Raw genomic sequence first — 12,444 nt, 5'->3', positions numbered from 1 at the left:
GGTGGCATTGGGTTTTATGAGGTGTACGCATTCCACGATAATATCTTATGGTACCTGGATTCATGCTATCATTTGAGACTGGAGTTATTCCTAACATCTTCTCCTCCATTGAGTGAGACGAGGTTGGGGTAACATATGTTTAGGTTGTTTAATTCTTTTCTCGTAGATCCATTCGGAGGTGGATCTTTCACGGATATTACCACTATGGACGTAATATCTTGGGATATGAATTGAAACAATCTTCTGCTCTATGTTGCGTGTAAAAGATATTTATCGTTTTTTTTAGTAGAACTGTGATGCATGTTAGTGATTACTTGAATTTTATAATGATAACCAGTGATCCCCCATTTGGGATGATGTACTCACTTGTTCCCACTTTAGTTTTCAATAAACAGAAGCAATGAAGCGCTCGAAGATATCTGCTTCGTAGCTTAGAGCTTTATCAAATCTAGTGATGTGGTGTATCTTTTATTACATGTATTCTTTCTTTTTGTAAACAACACATTAATATGATCTTAGAATTCGAAAGACTTTCATTTATATAATATCAGAGAGTTTGGGTTTTGTTCTGGGATTAGTTTATGTAATCGAGATTCATAAGATCTTTAATATAGATTTGATGTTTCAATTAGGTTGTAATCCTATCAGCTAAGCAGGTTTAGTATTTGGGGCGTCTCAAGTTGGTATCAGAGCTCTTTATTATATCTTACATGGGAAACAATAGATAATGGCTAGTGCAAGTTAGTGTATTAGTTTAGTTTAAAATCGGGATGGGTTGTGAGATAAATCTTAATCACTAAAAGTTATCAATAACTAAAAGATTTATTTGGTTGATTGATTTTGTTTTGTTTGTTCGTGTGTACATTTTTTGGAGTAAAAATTGAATGGTAAACCAATCATTTTATTTTTTTCAAATTTAATAGAGATTAGAGAATAAATAGTCTAAAAAGTATGAGCATGTAGACAATCTGATACTAGAAAAATTAGTGAGATTAGTATATTTGAAAGATCTCAAAAAGGCACATAGAAACTTATCGAGTACCTTGACTTGTACATAGAGCTATCAATTTATTGAGATAGAAAATTAGTGTGAAGAACTTAGACTTATTTATTAGTGTATAAATCAGTATACCTGAGGTTGATAATTTTGATTGATAGATTACAGATTCATATAGAACCTTTATGTATCTTCCAATGTACTTAGAACCAATAGTATATTAAAACAGAAATTAGTCTACCGGACCTAGAACTACAAATTTTAAATATTAGTTCGAAAGACATACAGTTTTGTGTTTTGTTTCGAACTCATTTGAAATGAGTTCATTTTTTCGCGCGTTTGTAAGTATGAGCAGTACTTACATTTAGTCGAGAGATAGTATTTCTCTATAAGGTAGGGAGTTTTGAAGACTAGGATGATGAATCGATTTTCGAGGACGAAAATGTTGTAAGGTGAATGTAAGGAGTCTCTAGCACGCCAACGCTTATGAGACTGGTCAAGAGACGATTTATCCACTAGTAACTCAATCAATTAAATATGAACCATAATATATAGAAATTAATAAAATAATAATTTGGACAAAAAATTAGTACCATTAGATAGATCTCGAAAAATTACGCGAAATGCATTACTCAAACGCGTTAATCGGATTCCGAACGATGAAGATACGAGACTCGGAAGATTGAGTAAAAATTAGTCAAACTTGTGTTGACCGTCCACCATTGACTTTGACCACGACAGTTGACCTTGACTTTAGTTGACTATACCTTTGATTAGTAACTATCTACCCCTTACTAAGATTGGTGACATACTAATAGTAAAACCTTTTCAATTATAATCTAATTAACGGTTTCTAATTACATTTAATTTTATTTAATAACTAATTATCACCTAATTAATGTTATCACGTGAAATGCTTATTTTAGTGTGAAGTTTATCCCATTCTTGTAGTAAGTAGGTGATGTAGATTATTTAGAAGAAGGATGGAAGGAAATGACAGCTAAAAAGGAGGAGGAGGAAATAAATTTTTATAAGTTTCGGTTTTGAGATCAAAAGAGAAAGAGCTAGGTTTTAGTGATAGACATGTTGATGAGAGGAAAAGAAAACTAGAACTACATGATGATGATGTAGTGTACTGAGGTACAACTACAAGATTATATCAAGGGATAATTAGCAGCAAGCTGCTTTCTCTCTGTAAGCAGAGCCTAAACTTCCAAATTGAAAGCCAAAATAATTTTTCATTAACTGAATTTCACCTGAGTACAATGATTGGTTCTTAAAGGACCAATCCTGGTAACTACATCCAACAAATATGAATGCATCAAGCACAAACACTGGTTTCTAAGATATAACTCAAATAACCTAATGCTAATTCCACCTCTGACTGACTCAAGTTACCCCCCAAAGTAAAAATGAATTCAAATTACAGTTTAAGGTGAAAAGAAACTTGTAGATCACGACATTGCCCCTCCCATTTAGAGATCCTTATCCTCAAGGATAAAATCTGGAAACTTAGCATGTATGTGAGAAGCATCCTCCCATGTAGCATCTTCTGGAGAAGAATTACACCATTGTACTAAGATCTGCTTAATGATAGAAGAGTCTCTGAGAGTAGTTCTAGTGCTTAGGAAAACAATAGGCTCCACTACAAACTAACCTGCATGATCCACCAATAGTAACTGAGGAGATAAAACTGCCTGTAGTCCCAGCTTCTTCTTCAGTTTTGATACATGAAAAACTGGATGTATCCTAGATCCCACAGGGAGTTTCAATTTGTAAGAAACAACATCAATTCTTTGGAGGACTTCAAAAGGCCCAAAATATTTGGAAGATAGCTTTAAATTTTTCTTCACAGCAACTGAAGTTTGCCTTTAAGGTTGGAGCTTTAAGAAGACTAGATCACCCATTGAAAATTCTCTATCAGTCCTCTTTTGATTTGCAAAAAACTTCATTCTGTGTTGATCTTTAGAGAGTTCATCCTTTAGCAGTTGCAGCATGAGGCCTCTCTCTTACAAATAGTTTTCCACAGTTGCAACAGAAGTGGATGTAGGGATAGGAAAAACCAAGTGAGGTGGAGCAAAACCATATAAAGCTTGAAAAGGTGACATTTTCAAGCTGGTGTGGTAGTTAGTGTTGAACCACCATTCATCAAGAGCTAACCATGGACTCATTGTTTAGGATGAGAACTTGTCATGCACCTCAAATACTGCTCAACACAAGCATTGGTTCTTTCTGTTTGACCATTAGTTTGAGGATGGTAAGCAGTACTGAGCTTCAGTGTGGTGCCAAGGGACTTGAACAGAGCTTGCCAGAATTGGCGAATGGAAATATTGTCGATGTCACTAACAATGGAGATAGGTAGACCATGAAGCTTAAATACATGGGAAAGGAACTCTTTTGCAACTGTGATAGCAGTGAATGGGTGGCCAAGAGAAATAAAGTGACTATATTTAGTCAACCTATCTACAACCACTAACATTACAATCTTCTTGTAAGACAATGGCATAACTTCAATAAAGTCAAGGGAGATGCGTTGCCATGCAGTGTCAGGTATGGGAAGAGGTTTTAAAAGACCACCTGGAAATGAATTGTCTCCTCTGTGACATTGGAAGACATCACAAGTGGTAGCAAACTGAATGATGTCACTCTTCATTTTCGGCCAAAATAATGAAGCTTTAGCTCTGTGATAAGTGGCAGTGATGCCAGAATGACCACCCACAGAAGAAGCATGCAATGAATGTAAAATAGAAGATTTGAGGTCATTACCAGAGCCAATATAAAGTCTGACTTTGAATCTCAGTATGCTCTGTGAATAAAAATAATTTTTTTGAGTTGCAGTCACAGTTAACTGAGTAATAAGTTGCTGAGCTGTTGTGTCAGAGTCATAGCGAGATTGAATGTCCTTCAGCCATTGGGGTTGAAATAATGATAAGATGGAACAGGCAGCAACAGGAAGTCTTGACAGAACATCCGCAGTTTTGTTTTCCATCCCTTTCTTGTACTTAATGACATAATCAAGACCCATCAGTTTGACTAGCCATTTTTGTTGGAGTGCAGTAGACAGCCTCTGGTCCATTAAGTATTCCAAACTCTGGTGGTCTGTATGAATCACAAATTGTTGGTTGCTTAAATAGTACTTCCATTTTTGAACAGCCATGATAATGGACAAAAATTCCTTCTCATATGTAGACAGAACTAATGTCTTGTGGCCCAATGATTTGCTGAAAAAAACAATTGGTTTATCATTTTGCATAAGGACAGCTCCAACCCCTCTTGAGCATGCATGAGTTTCTAGAGTAAAATGCTGAGAAAAATCTGACAGTGCTAAAACAGGTGTAATAGTCATGGCATGTTTGATAGAAGAGAAGGCATCAGTGGCATCAGCATTCTAAGTAAAAGAATCCTTCTTGAGCATGTCGGTAACTGGCCTACAAATGTTTCCATAGTTTTTAATGAACTTCCTGTAGTAGCCTGTAAGTCCCAAGAATCCTCTGAGATGCTTGAGTGTTTGAGGTTGTGTCCAACTTACCATTGCAGCAACTTTGTCAGGATCATCAGCAACACCCTTTGTAGTAATAATGTGGCCAAGATGCTCAAGTTGTGGTTGAGCAAAAACACATTTGTACATTTTGGCACAGGGAATGCTTCCTTAATAAGGACAGTGTGAGATGCAGATGCTCCAAGTGGGATTCAAGAGATGGACTATATACCAAGATGTCATCGAAAAAAACCAGCACAAACTTGCAAAGATATGGTTGAAACACCTCATTCATGAGGAATTCAAAGGTTGCAGTGGAATTAGTAAGCCCAAATAGCATGGCCCTAAACTCATAGTGTCCATGATGAGTGCGGAAGGAAGTCTTGTGAATGTCAGGTGCATAAACTCGGTTTGGTAATAGCCTGAGCGAAGGTCGATTTTGGAAAAGACCATGGAACCATTCAACTCATCCAATAACTCTTCAATAAGAGGAATGGGGAATTTATCCTTCACAGTAATGTCATTAAGCTTGCGATAATCCACACATAAACGCTAAGCATCCTTCTTTTTAACTAAGAGAATAGGAGCAGAAAATGGACTATGACTAGTTTGGATCACACCAGTGGAGAGCATTTCATATACTAAGTTTTCTACAACAGACTTATGGATATAAGGCCTTTGGGAAGTAGGGTTAGACCCAGTTTTGAGGGGAATTTTATGGTCAAGGGATCTAGATGGTGGAAGGAAAGTTGGCTCTGCAAAAGTCTCCAAAAGTGCAGAGACTGCAGGAGGTGGTTGAGTAATAGGGGTAGCAGACACAGAGAAAAATTGGCCAATGATAGTGGGTGTATTACTTTTAAGAAATTTCTTTAGATAAGAAGCATTAATCAAACTCAAGGAAGGTGTAGAAGGTTTACCCTGTAAGGTGATTTGACTTCCTTGGTGTAGAAAAGAAATGCTCAATTGAGTGAAGTTAAAGATGACATCACCAAGTTGGCGTAGCCAATCAGCTCCCAATACAATGTCACATCCTCCTAGAGGCAAGGCTCTTAAATTTGCAGAAAATTGGTACCCTTGCATTTCCCAATTGAGGTTCTGGCAGATACCTTGACTAATAGTGATATCACCATTAGCAACTGTGACAAGCATTTGTCTAGTAGGAGACACATGAAGACCCAATTTGGAAGTTAATGCTGCATCAATGAAACTGTGTGTACTTCCTGTATCTATAAGGATAACCACAGAATGCTTGTTAAGATGGCCAGAAATCCTGATAGTATCATGAGCAATGTTCCATGTTAGGGCATGTAAGGATATCTCAATAAGAGAATCAACACCAGAGTGAGATGTATCACTAACTTTTTCATTGGATAAAGATATTTGCACTTCTGCATCATCATCAGCAATTAACATGAACAATTGTTGAGACTTACACTTGTGACCTTGTATGTAGAATTCATCACAGTTATAGCAAAGCCCCTTATCTTTTCGAACTTGCATTTATGCATGAGTAAGTCTTTTGACAGGGGGTATAGGGTTATCAGGTGAAGTCTTTGTTGGTGTAAGTGGGTGGGTTATAATTGGTGGTGGTGATGAACTATTGCCTTTGGTATATGTAGATGAGTTAGATAAAAAGGGTTTAATGGCAGAAGGTGGATGGGAAACATATAATGGTGTTGATGTAAATGTCTTGGAGAAGGATTTAACTGGTCTAGGTTGATGAATTAGTGAAGATTGTTGCAACCTAGCTAGATAAAAAGTTGTAGATGTGTCGGCTGGTTTAAACATTTGCACCACAGTGCGGATCTCTTCTTTTAAGTCACTAATGAAACTCAATGTATAAAAACTCTCAGGAAGAGAGGGATTGTTAGCAACCATATAACTTTTATAATGTTCCCATTTATCATAATAATCCTCCACAGTGGTTGATTGAGAGAGTTTATTAAAACTACCCACATAGTTATCCTGAGCAACATCTTCAAAAAGAGCATATATATCCTGAACAAAAGTATCCCAATGAATAAATTCTTTACCTTGCTGGTAATTGAGATACCATGGATCGACCTGAGAATCGAAGTGGATCGCAGCCATATCAACACGTTCTTCATCAGGAAATTTGTGTAGGTGGAAATATCGTTCACATTTGAGAACCCAGCCACGAGGGTTAGTACCATTAAATATGGGGAAATCTACCTTTGGTGTACGATTAAATTTACCAGTGAAAGGTGGATTTAAGATTTTAATGAGATGACGAAGGTTAGTGAATCTTGAAGAATGAGAATCACCAGAAGAACTCGAATATGGAATGTGAGTTAAATCCTGATGATGGTGTGGATTCGGCTCAAGTAAATTGAGAATAAAACTAAGCTTCGAATCCCAATTACTGACGGAGATCTCTAGAGATCCAATCTCATCTTTGATTTTGATAATAGAAGAAGAATTTTGATTAACGGTGGTGGTGATTTCTTGAAGTTTCTCTTTGGTAGCCATGGTTACAGGATCCAGGATGAAGTCTAATACCAATTGTAGTGTACTGAGGTACAACTACAAGATTAGATCAAGGGATAATTAGAAGCAAGCTGCTTTCTCTTTGCAAGCAGAGCCTAAACTTCCAAATTGAAAGCCAAATTGATTTTTCATTAGCTGGATTTCACCTGAGTACAATCATTGGTTCTTAAAGGACCAGTCCTGATAACTACATCCAGCAGTTATGGATGCATCACGTACAAACACTGGTTTCTAGGAAATAACTCAAATAACCTAATGCTAATTCCACCCCTGACTGACTCAAGTTACCCCCAAAGTAAAAATGAATTCAAATTACAGTTTAAGGTGAAAAGTAACTTGTAGGATCATGACAAATGATTCTTAGAATTATGATTAGGTATAAAAGAAGAATAGATATCAATGAGATATTAATTGATAAGTTAGTTAGGGATGATCATAACTATAGTTTTTGATGATTAAGGAAAGTGATGAAAAGATGATGGATTAGTTGATGATGATGGATAAAAGAACTTGTTAAAATATTAAGGTAACCCTTGTAATCTATCCTAGTTCGTTAGTAATAATTTGGGTTTGTGTTTAATATTGATAAATATGAGAATTAGTGATGTTCTTGACACATGAAATTGATGTTTCCCTGCCCTATATGTATTCAATTGTTTAGGTACTTTAAAGAGTGAATTGGACGTAGCTCTATAAACATAAATTGTAACCTTTGTGTGATAATTCTATGCATATAAAGATTGTTCAATTTGGTAGAGAAAAGAGTGAGATGTTGACGATTGAATTTGGTTAGTCGCGATTGAATCTGTGCTCTCAGTCACAAGTAGTGATATGTATGAGCTTGGTAAGATAGGTTAGAGTTGGATCAAGAAAATATTCAGTAAACAAAAGTTGTTGAGAGTAATCCCATGATTCTAAAGAACCTAAGTTTTATACTTTTGGAGTTGTATTGATTAATATAGAGAACACATGAGATGCGTTTTGAGTTCCTATACTCAGAATATTTCAGAGAACTAGTGAAGAAGATGACCGAGTCGGCTTCTGACTCAGACGACCCATCTGACACGGTATGAGTCAGACCTACGTGAGTCGTGGACCTGGTCATGGGTTGACCCGATGGGTCAGTATATGGATTAGCAGGCCGGTTCAGTAGGTCGTGCCGGATCAGGCCCGTTGGGCTAGGGTTAGGGCCATAAATCTTAATTAGTGTTTTTGGACAACTTCTGGTACGAATTAGCTTCCGATTCCTTCTGCAAAGTTGTAGAATTTTTTGAGGGCTTTCCGGTCATACCCAATTTGACCTTATTTGGGTAGGTAGATATTTTTTTATACCAATAACACTTAATACTAGGTTATAGAACCATTAGTAAAACTAGAACCATTAATTATTTGACTCAGTTTATAATTGAAGACTTGTATAAAATTATATCATGAATATTGTGTGAGCCTATTGGATAAATTCTTAGAGTGCTTATATGATTAACAGTTAGTCTTTATTTACAACGATCGATTCAAATGATGAACCAGTAGATTGAGGATCTCGAGGTAAGCGGGGCTTGTCATCAAATCAGGTGGGAACCATGTAACCTTCTTGTAACCATTAAGTTTACATTATCTGCGAGCATGATGAGTCTTTAATTTCTGTAAGCATATTGTTTGTAATTCAATGGGTATGTTGTGTAATAAGCGTTGGTTGGTTTGCCCGCGAAGAGTGTCTGTGTTTTCCCATAGCTCTTGGTTAAGTTTAGTAGGGCAATGCTACGTTGTTTGAATATTACTTAGTAGCCCGGATTTACCCCGGATAAATATTATTACATTTTATTGTCTTAAGATAGTAGTCCGGCTTTACCACGGTTGATTATTATTTAGTAGTCCGGCTTTACTCCGGTTGCTTATTATATATACTATTTTATTTGGGGAAGTCACTCATGTGCATATTATACTTGATTGTGCAGTCTTAGTATTATGATTGGGTTACTATGATCTTGACTTAGGAAGAAATTCTAGGTTTATAACTGGATATGGTTATTATTCGGTGACTTCGGTCTACGAATAATGATTGGGCCTTTCGTGAACCTGCTGTGCGGGGTCATATCATAGTAATCAAAATCTTATTATATTCTAGACTTAGATGGTGGTATTGGGTTTTATGAGGTGTACACATTCCACGATAATATCTTACGGTACCTGGATTCATTCTATCATTTGATGTTGGAGTTATTCCTGGCATCTTCTCCTCCATTGAGTGAGACGAGGTTGGGGTAACATATGTTTAGGTTGTTTAACTCTTTTCTCGTAGATCCATTCGGAGGTGGATCTTTCACGGATATTACCACTATGGACGTAATATCTGGGGAGATGAATTAAAGCAATCTTCTGTTCTATGTTGCGTTTAAAAGATGTTTATCGTTTTTCTTTAGTAGAACTGTGATGCATGTTAGTGATTACTTGAATGTTATAATGATAACCACTGAGCCCCCATTTGGGATGATGTGCTCACTTGTTCCCACTTCAGTTTTCAGTAAACAGGAGAAATGAAGCGCTCGAAGATATTCGTTTCGTAGCTTAGAGCTTTATCGAATCTAGTGATGTGGTGTATCTTTTACTGTATGTATTCTTTCTTTTTGTAAACAACACATTAATATGATCTTAGAATTCGAAAGACTTTAATTTATATAATATCAGAGAGTTTGGGTTTTGTTCTGGGATTAGTTTATGTAATTGATAGGATTCTGGAAGAACCCTATATGTGATAACCGCTATCGCACGGTGTCTAACTAGTAGACAAAGGCAAGTACGAGTCGTTCCCACGAGGAGCGGTGGAAATACTGTAATCAATATCTCTGATGAACTAACAAGAATGAATTTTTGAGATTTTTTAAAATAATAATAACAGAAGAATAAACTAAAGTAACAAAATGAAATCAATGGAAGAGTCGGTAACCAGGGTTCTATGGTATCCACCACTATTTCTAATTGAGTACCGAAAAGCATTCGAATTCCAAATATGCATTTGAATCTTCGTTCTATCGCAACACGTATTATTGTTATAATTATCGATAATAAACTCGCATCTCCTAAGTATAACCCATCAGAGTTTCCTAAGCATGGACTATCAAATTATAATGACAAGAAGATTATTGAAAACATAATTATCGGTTCACAATCACTATTTGTGTCGTCTAAGCATAACCCATCAAATGATTTAACCTAAGCATGGATTATCAAATACTGTAACAAATAAAATTGGAACACGAAATACATTTATGTATTTAGGCTTTTACTTCGTACAAAGCCGGTGGAGCAATAACAAATATTATTTATAAAATCAATAAATCATAAAAATTCGATTTCGACAATTCTATTCAAAATAGCCTAATACCAAATCAATCCAAATTATTTCATAATGGTCTTTGCTTGAAGTGGTTTCTACCATAAAACCCTAGTTACAAATTACTAGCAACACATAGACATAGATTTCTTAAAAATCTATAAAAGTATTGAATAAAAAGAGAGTTAGAAGATTAAATCGAAATAAAGACGGAATCTTCTTTGTCCTTGATTGTTTTCAACTCTCAAGCCTTCACAGTACCGTCGTCCGCCGACAGAAAATCCATTATTGGAACCCCAGCCAAAGAACTCTGAAACTGCCTCCTCTTGTCTGAGTTTCCCCTGAACAGACCACCAACCGGGAACCCCCCGTTACATGGTTGACACTCCAATTATATAACCACTGTCTACTTCCCAAAAGTCCAAAGATATTATTACACTCCAAAATATCATAAATAAGGAATGTATATATATTTTGTCGTCACTTTACCCATTTGAATCATATCTCAAAGCATCCTTCACGTGACTTTTTCCATTTATTTATATACTCTCTTCAAAGATCTTCCACATTTAGTGCTCAGTAGTAAATCACATTACATGCATTGTATAATCCACTAAAGAAATGAAATGGAAACAAAAACAGTATAGTAAGTAGAAATGAAGTTAATTAATGTCGTCATATTCTTGTAATTCCACCACGAACAAAATATTATGCCCAATTAATTCGAAGCCTAATCTCATTCCATTAGCCACGACCGTCCATATTTCTTTGACCGGCTCTGATTGGTCAAATACGCGCATAAGTCTAATTTCAGCCATTTTATTCTTCGGGTTACCAGATTTACTTGTATTTCCTACAAAAGCCTTAAAACAATATTATTAGAGTCCTAGCTAATGTAGTTATGGGTGTAAATGTACCGCACTTACGTGCTTATCAGTAATCGAGATTCATAAGATCTTTAATCTAGATTTGATGTTTCAATTAGGTTGTAGTGCTACCAGCTAAGCAGGTTTAGTATTTGGGGCGTCTCAGATAACATCTAGCAGAACCAAAGTTCTCATTAGACGTTTGATACTAGATATCCTAGCAGAACATGCATTCTCTTTAGGAATAAATATAGTATATCTTCTTAATGGTTCACAATAACTTCTTCTACCAATCTATCAACTGGAAAGACAAGATTCCTTTGGATCTTATTCGAAACAGTAAAAGATCAAAATTGTTTGGTAACCAAACTCACTTTCTAATCACAATACCGAACTATATGATAAAAGCATAGTTACGAATCTTCTATTTGTAAGATCCGTTACCAGATCTGAATCTCCTAGGTTACGAGATCAAACAAGACAATGATTATAGAAATAATCAATCTTGATTACAAAGTTTATGATAAAATCACAATCAACTTGTTGATCTCAAAAGGCTATGTTTATCGAAAATAAACAACCTTTTAATCCCGAAAAATCAAGTCATAGAAAGTCAAACCAAGATCAAAACACAAGAATGAAGTCTTCAAATCTTCAAAGTCTTCAATCTTCGATTTAATCTTCAAAGTAACAACATGCAAAAAGAAACTTGATTCCTTATTGTTTTGTCGTGCAGAACGGAGTCTGTTAACAATGGGAAATCAATGAATCTATCTTACAGATCTAGAATAACTATGTAAAAACGTTAAATCTTTGATCTAGTTTGAGTGACCTTATATGAGAAGAGAAGGATCATGGAATAAACAAAATAGGTGCAATCAAAGATTCAAAAATTGTTAGTCAATCAAATCAATAATCGAAAACTAAAATAACAATGCAAATTCTAGTTTCCAACCAACGGTACTAATAGAGCTTCTTGATCCCACAGAAGTCTTTAAACGAGCGGTCTTAAGAGATTTCGCCTAATTAGGGTACTTTCCTCTCCGGATAGACGGCTCTCCACCAGAAATGACAAAAAGTAAAGTTTGTGTGGATATTAGGATAGTTTGCTAGAAATGAAAATTTAGGTATTTATAGAGCAAGGTTGTTTGAACAACAAGGAATTTCCAAAACCGAAAATATTCTGAAGTTATGCAATGAATGTCCAAATTCGGTTTTCCTGATTCCAATAAATGTTGGTCTAATATTTTTCGAAATCTCTCAT

This window comes from Papaver somniferum, chromosome 10 (genome assembly GCF_003573695.1).
Source record: "Papaver somniferum cultivar HN1 chromosome 10, ASM357369v1, whole genome shotgun sequence".
In the NCBI taxonomy this organism is placed as follows: domain Eukaryota; kingdom Viridiplantae; phylum Streptophyta; class Magnoliopsida; order Ranunculales; family Papaveraceae; genus Papaver; species Papaver somniferum.
The sequence above is the reverse complement of the archived record's forward strand: the minus strand, read 5'-3'. Positions refer to the sequence as shown.